Raw genomic sequence first — 8,145 nt, 5'->3', positions numbered from 1 at the left:
AGACACACACACTTACACAAACCACGGGCGGGCGCGCAAGGACCTGGTGGACCCACTGATAAACTCGGACGCAGAAAGGGCGCTTTGCCTCTTTCTGGCTTGTGCACAAACTTAAAAGCACACACTGCACTTTATTAGAGTTGATCCAAACACCTATCCAAGGGAAGGCTAATAAAAGTGTATGTACGTGTGTGCCTTCCTAGCTTGGGCCGCCTGGGAGCAGGGGAGGCTGATATGCTGGGGCAGCGAGATCTTCCGTGATGGCACGAGGACTCCACACCCCCTGCTCAAAGTCGGGGGCCGCTCCGCTGGGCCATACGGAGGGCTGCAGAACGCTTCGGGCAAGGGGGTTCCAGGCTCGCCCTAGGTGGGGAGTTAGAAAGGGTAGGGTAAAGACGAGGAGCCTCTCCTCTGAGGCTCCGCTCGGTCGCCCCGGCCCTCCCTCGGGCCCCCTGCCATCTCAGGACCCCTTGCGGCCAGGTGCTTCCTCCTCCCCCTTCCCCAACTGTCTCTCGTCAACGCAGAGAAGGATGTGGGCAAGGGTCGTGCTTTCTCCGGCGAAGCTTCACCACAAAAATGGGGGAGGGGTTGGGGGGCGGGATCCCGCGCCGACTGGTCGCGGGTAGGGTGGGGGGCGCGGCGGCAACAGCGGGCCGCCCGGCGCAGGAAGGGTTAAGGCCGCTCCAGCCCCTGGAGCCGGCGCGGCGGGGTACCTCCTCGGGCGCTCTCGCTCGTCCGAGGGTGGCAAAAGTTCAAGCTTGTAAAGTCGGGATTGGTCCCGCGCGGAGGGAAAAAAGGCCTGGTCCCCCCTCCCCCCCCGGGCGCGGCGCCGATTGGCCGGGCCCCGGGGCGGGCACCGCCCTCTCCTCGGAGAGCGGCGGCCCGCCTCCGGCGCAGCGCCCCGCCCCTTTCCGGGCACGAGCCCGGCCCCTAACTGAATGAAAGAAATTCCGCTACTCTCATTGGCCTGCGGCTGGGCGTCGTTCTTCGGCTGCGGCCCAGGGGTGCCAGCGTGCGGGTCTCCCTCGGGGGTGCCCACGTGTGGGGCTGGGCTTGTTAGTGTGGCCGAGCGAGTGCCCGACCCGGCGTCTGTGTGTGCGCTGGGGGAAGGGCAATATTTGCTGGAAGGACTCAGAACCCTTTGCCAGGCTTTACCTGGAGCCAGGTACTGTTCGCTCCGCGCTTTCTGGGAGAGGCGGTTACTCTCCCGGATGGAGGACCAGACTGAGAAGCTTCCCCACCCCCATCCCCTACCTCTTTGGCTAAATCAAAATAGCTTTCTTGGCCTCAGTTTCTTGTCTAAAAAATGGAGATACTGATGCTTACCCTGCGCGCTTCACAGAACCATGAAGGACCGGGGAAATAGTGCATTTTAAGTGCACAAATCTCAAGGGAACTGCAGAATAAATGTTCGAAAAGTATACACACCAGCGTAATCATGCAGATCAGAAGACGTGATCCACACTCCAGAAACCTCTCTTGCGGCCGCTTTCAGTCACCTCTCTCTCCCAGGGAAATTAATGCATCTTAAAATGCAATGAGAAACTCGATGTATTTTATCAGAATATGTGCTGGTTAATAATGTTCAGTGATAATGTTAGCTGCCTCGAAGTCAGCTTGCCTCATAGCAACGCCAGGGACAATGGGATCAGACCTTTGTGATTCATAGGATTTTCATTGGCTGGTTTTTGGAAGTAGATCGCCAGTCCTTCCTTCCTAGTCTTAGTCTGGAAGCGCCCAACCTGTTCAGCATCATAACACACTGTAATAATAGCTCGTACTATAGGGTCGCTATGAGTCAGAATCGACTTCACAGCATCCCCGGCATTGGGTTTGGTTTTTTTGGTTATAGGGTAGCCATGAGCCGAAGCCTACTCGACATTTTCGAGTTTATTAAATCATTACTATGTGCATGACCATGTTCCAAGCATTACATGGACTTAGTCATTTAATTCCCACAACAACCCTGACAGGTACTATTATTACCTCGGTTTTACAGATGAAGGAACAGGCCCAGTAACTTGCCTGTTTGACGTGGTATTAAAATGAGGATACTGTTGAGAGTGCTAAAATACATAAAAAAGGATGTATGCTCACCAGGAGCCCTGGTGGCGGTTAGCTGCTAACCAAAAGGTTGGCTGTTCGAACTCACCCAGAGGCTCTGCTGGAGGAAGACCTGACAATCTGTTCCGGTAAAGATTACAGCCTAGAAAACCCTACGGGGCAGTTCTACTCTGTCACATGGGGTCACTATGAGTTGGAATCTACTCCACAGCACCTAACAGCAACAACGACATGCTCACCCCAAACAGCTAGGAAGTGGTGTATAGGTCTGTGTTCCCCATGCATACCCTTCAAGGCGGTGATTTTCCAAATGTGGTCTTAGGGGCCACCTGCATTGGACCTGCTGAATCAGAGTGTAATAGGTGAGGTCCAAGACTTCCCATAACAACATTCTGGGGATAGGTATGGTTGTTACCACCATTTTACAGATAAGGATACTGAGGCACAAAGACATTAAGTAATTTGCTCAAGTTTGTAGTTAGTGGCAGAGGCGGGATTTGAACCCAGCCAATCTGGCTGGAGGAAGGGGTATGTGTGTAATGGGAAACAAAGCATTATGGATTGAACTGTGTCCTCCCAAAATGTGTGTCAGCTTGGCTAGGCCATGATTCCCAGTATTGTGTGGTTGTCCTCCATTTTGTGATCTGATGTAATTTTGCTCTGTCTTGTAAATCCTAACCTCTATGATGTTAATAAGGTAGGATTAGAGGCACATATGTTAATGAGGCAGGACACAATGTACAGGATTATGTTATATTTTGAGTCAATTTCTTTTGAGATATAAAAGAGAGAAGCAAGAAGAGGGAGAGGGACCTTCTATCACCAAGAAAGAAGAGCCTGGAGTGGAGCGTGTCCTTTGGACCCAGGGTCCCTTTGCTGAGAAGCTCCTATGCTGGAGGAAGATTGATGACAAGGACCTTCCTCCAGAGCCAACAGAGAGAGAAAGCATTCCCTAGACTAGATAACTAAGTCACAAAGGAAATGGGACAGCAGACAGGAGAGAAGTTACATGCAGGGCCTCCCGCAGGGCAGGGATGGAGATGCTTCCAGGATTGCTCAGCACAGACCCCTGGGGATAAGAGTGTGCACTGTGGCTCCTGCCTTCTCATCACACTTCCCTCGGCTCTGCAGGGTGCCTGGGGAAACGCCCTGAGGAATTGTTTTAGTTATCTAGTGCTGCTATAACAGAAATACCACAAGTAGGTGCTTTTAACAAAGAGAAATTTATTTTCCACTGTTTAGGAGGCTGGAAGTCCAAATTCAGGGTGCTGGCTCTAGGGGAAGTCTCTCTCTGTGGCTTGGAGGAAGGTTCTTGTCTCTTAAGCTTCTGCTCCTCGGTGACCTTCATGTGGCTTGGCATCTCTCTTCCCTCATCACTGCTTCTAGTTTGCTTTTAATCTCTTTTTTATCTCAAAAGAGATTGACTAAAGATACACCCTACGCTAATCCTGCCTCATTAACATAACGACATGACAAAGAGATGTTCGGCCTGTGAGGCTTGTGCTCCGGAGGCCTCAGGCCAAGGAAAGACTTGCTCAGTGACCTTCTTCCGGAGGGCTACCTTCTTCCCTGGGTGGTAACTTAAGTGAAGTCTGGCCTCAGCTCCTGCTTACCTGGAGATGTGACATTGGGGGGTAGGGAGGGTAGGGGTTGGGGATGACGCTATTAAGCAGGATGTACTCCTGAAGAGCACTGAAATGGGTCTGCTTGACTGGGTTCAGTACTGACCCTTCTTTCCTCCCTCAGTTCTATAAGCTTTGGGGTTCTCATTTGTAAAATGGGAGCAGGAATCATGCTGAATGGTTGCCAAGATTAAATGACAGAAGGGCCCGGAGGTAGCCCTCTTTACAGGGAGACTGTGTCTGAGTGGAGACAGTGTCAGGAAGGGAAGGGCAGTGACAATCCCACTGTCCTCGGGTTCACAGGCCCATCCAGCCCAGAGCTCGTGTGCGTTGTGGCCACTAGAGGGTATGTTGAGCGGTGGGGCCCAGCAGGGCAGAGCTGAGGAGGGCCTAAGAACAAACTCCAATGCCTAGGACAAGCTCCAATTCCCTGGAGGGAGGGAAGGGAGGCAGGCAGGGTCCCCACCCCCATGACAGGCCATCAGTCCTGTCTGCTCACCCTCAGGTCTCAGCAGCCGCATTACTCCTCACACTCAGACTAAAGTCTGCCCCCTGCCCGGTATTCCAGTCTTCCCCCAAAGCAGCCTGGGCCTCCCGTTTTCAGCACGTATCACAGTTCATAAACATGGGATTCCTTGGATCTGCCTCTGCCTCTGGAAAGTCGGCTCCACCAGGGCCAAACCAGGACCCATTGCCATCAAGTCTATTCCAACTCATAGCGACCCTGTAGGACAGAGTAGAACTGCTCCATAGGGTTTCCAAGGAGCAGCTGGTGGATTTGAACTGCCGATCTTTTAAGTAGTTCTTAACTACCGTGCCACCAGGGCTCCAGAGATGGGGAAATTACCAGCACGGGCCACATACAGCAGCACTGAGAGAGTGGAGTCAGAAAGTAGGGCCATTTGATGTCATCGAAGAAGTCAAGTCACACGAGACAGCACTTGCCTCATCTCTTCTCCCTAACACAACAGCAATCACATGCTGGGCGCTCAGTAAATATTGGGGGTGGTTGAATTAAAACCACTCAATTCACAGAGCTCTCCATGCTTATCCCTGTGCCAAGGGACGAGGAGGATATCCAAATAATAACACAGAGCTCTTACCAAGCAGTATCGCGTAAGACCCCCTCACCCCCAACAACACAATGAAGAAGGTATTACGCTTACCAGTTGCTGTCAAGTTGATTCCACCTCATGGTGACCCCATGTGTTTCAGAGTTGAATTGCACCCCATAGGGTTTTCAATGGCGGTGATCTTTGGAGGTAGATCACCAGGCCTTTCTTCCAAGGTACCTTTGGGTGGATTTGAACAGCCAACTTTTCAGTTCGTAGCCCAGTGCTTAACCATCTGCCCCATGCAGGGACTCCTGTATTATTCTTACTATTGTTGTTTGTTGCCACTGAGTTGATTCGGACTCACGGTGACCCCACGTGTGCAGCGTAGAACTGCTCCATAGGGTTTTCAAGGCTGTGACCATTTGGAAGCAGATCGCCAGGCCTGTCTTCCAAGGAACATATCAGAGTGGGTTCAAACTGCCAACCTTTCAGCTAGCAGTCGAGCACTTAACCGTTTGTGCCACCGAGGGACTCTATTATTCTTACTAGCCCCATTTGTTTTCAGAGGTGGAAACCAAGAGGTTAAGTAATTTGTCTCTGGTCACATAGCCAGTAGGTGGCAGAGCGGGGACTTGAACCCAGGGCTATTTGAGTTGCTTATCTTTTAACACCTGGTCCTATAAAAGAAACCATGGTCCTTTACTCTTGGGAAGTTTCTGCACTAGCCGGGAAGACACCAAACAGCAGAAATCATGCAAGGCAGAGCTTGCTTCTGGGTGATGAGAAGGGGGCAAACTCTAGGGGCCACTGCTTATGGGCAGAGACATCACAAAGGGAGGCTGGACCACCTCTCTCTATAGTCAGACGGATTAGGAGGGAGACTAACTCATCTTAACCCACTTCACAGGAGACTGATGGATAAACAAGGTCCCCACTTATTAATATGTCTCAACGGGCTGGGTGGTATAGTCTGCCCCTTTGGAAGCCGAATCTGCTTGGCCAGTGTGGCCCCAAATGAGGGATTTGGGGTAGCTTGGGACAGTGGTAGACAACCCTTCTGAGGCTCCGATGAATGTTCCTTGAAATGCTCCCTGAGGCTCCCTTTAAAAATGCACACGTGCATGAATGGAGCTTTGTGTTCACGCTACATATGCTTATTGAGCACCTACTGGGTGCTGTTGTAGGAGCTAGGGATCCTGCAGTAAGCTAAACACAAAGTCCTGAGCTCAAGGAGTCTAATGGGAGGAGAGACAGACCATGAACAAAAAAAGTCAGAGTGTACAGTGTATTGGAAGGAGTGCCAAGGTCAAAAATAAAACAGAAGAGGAGAGAAGAATGCCAGGAGAGGGTAGGTTATGGTTCAAAGAAAGTGGTCAGAGAAGGCTTCCTGGAGAAGGTGATACTGGAGCAAGGTCTTCAAGGCAAGGAGGGAACTAGCTATGACACTGTCTGGGGAAAGAGTGTTCCAGGCACAGAAAACAGCAAGTGCAAAGGCCCTGAGGTGGGAGTGTGCCTGGCATATTACAGGACCAACGAAGAGGCCAGCTGGCTGGAGCAGAGCAAGTGAAGGAGTAAATGGGAGATGATGAGGTCGGAGAAACATTGGGAGGAAGATTGTATAGGGTAACACAGGCCATTGTTGATGTTATGGACTGAATTGTGTGCCCCCAAAATGTGTATCAACTTGGCTAGGCCGTGATCCCCAGTATTGGTAATGGTCCACCATTTTGTCATCTGATGTGACTTTCCTATATGTTGTAAATCCTACCTCTATGATGTTAATGAGGCACGATCAGAGGTAGTTATGTTAATGAAGCAAGACTCAATCTACAAGATTAGGTTGTGTCTTAAATCAATCTCTTTTGAGATATAAAAGAGAGATGCGAGCAGAGAGACGGGGACGCATACCACCAAGAAACAAGAGCCAAGAGAATAGTGTGTCCTTTGGCCCCAGGGTCACTGCACTGAGAAACTCCAAGATTGATGACAAGGACCTTCCCCCAGAGCCAACAGAGAGAAAGCCTTCCCCTGGAGCTGACACCCTGATTTTGGACTTCTAGCCTCCTAGACTGTGAGAGAATAAATTTCTCTTTGTTAAAGCCATCCACTTGTGGTATCTCTGTTATGGCAGCACTAGATAACTAAGACAGTTGGGTCTTTAGCTTGAGCTCTAAGCAAGCTAGGAGCCCCTGGAGGGTCTGAGCAGGGGAGAGACAAGATCTGCCTTCTGTTCTAACTGGTCCCTCTAGCTGCCGTGTGGAGAATAGACTGCAGGGGGCGGGGTGGAAGCAGGGAGCCTGCCAGGAGGCTGTTGTGTTGGTCCTGGTGAGAGGTGATACTGGCTTGGACCAGGGTGGGAGAGCAGAGGTGGGGAGAAGTGGTCGAATCCTGGACATATTTGAAGATAGAAGCAGCATGATTTGCTGTCACATCTTTGAGAGTGAGAGAGAACGTTTGAACAGTATACACATGTTATTGATGGTTATTTACTTAATCCTTCCAATCAGTTCAAGGCTTTTATATAGCCTTGTCATAAGCAGTAAAAACAAACAAACAAAATCCAAACCCAATGCCATTGAGGCAATTCTGACTTATGGCTACCCCGTGTGTTACAGAGTAGAACTGAGCTCCGTAGGGTTTTCTTGGCTGCAATCTTGTGTGTGTGTGTGTGTGCGTGTGTGTGTGTGTGTGCACGCGCTTTAGATGAAGGTTTACAGAGCAAATTAGTTTCTCATTAAACAATTAATACATATATTGTTTTGTGACATTGGTTGCCAACACCACGACATGTCAACACTCTCCCCTGCTTGACCTTGGATTCCCCATTACTAGCTTTCCTGTCTCCTCCTGCCTTCTCATCCTTGCCCCTGGGCTGGTGTGCCCCTTTAGTCTCCTCTTGTTTTATGTGCCTGTCTAATCTTTGACTGAAGGATGAACCTCAGGAGTGACTTCAGTATTGAGCTAAATCTCTGTCAGACCAGTGAGTCTGGTCTTTTTTTGTGAGTTAGAATTTTGTTCTACATTTTTCTCCAGCTCTGTCCGGGACCCTCTGTTGTGATCCCTGACAGAGCAGTCGGTGGTGGTAGCCAGGCACCAACTGTTGTGCTGGACTCAGTCTGGTGGAGGCTGTGGTGGTTGTGGTCCATTAGTCCTTTGGACTAATCGTTCCCTTGTACCTTTGGTTTTCTTCATTCTCCTTTGCTCCAGATGGGGTGGGATCAATGGAGTATCTTAGATGGCCGCTCACAAGTTTTTAAGACTCCAGATGCTACTCACCAAAGTAGGATGTAGAACATTTTCTTTATATACTATGTTATTTGGCTGTAATCTTTAAGGAATCAGATCACCAGGCCTTTCTTCCACAGTGCTGCTTAGTGGGTTTGAGCTGCCAATCTTTCGGTTAA

This window comes from Trichechus manatus, unplaced genomic scaffold, assembly GCF_000243295.1.
Source record: "Trichechus manatus latirostris isolate Lorelei unplaced genomic scaffold, TriManLat1.0 scaffold00030, whole genome shotgun sequence".
Taxonomy (NCBI): Eukaryota; Metazoa; Chordata; class Mammalia; order Sirenia; family Trichechidae; genus Trichechus; species Trichechus manatus.
The sequence above is the reverse complement of the archived record's forward strand: the minus strand, read 5'-3'. Positions refer to the sequence as shown.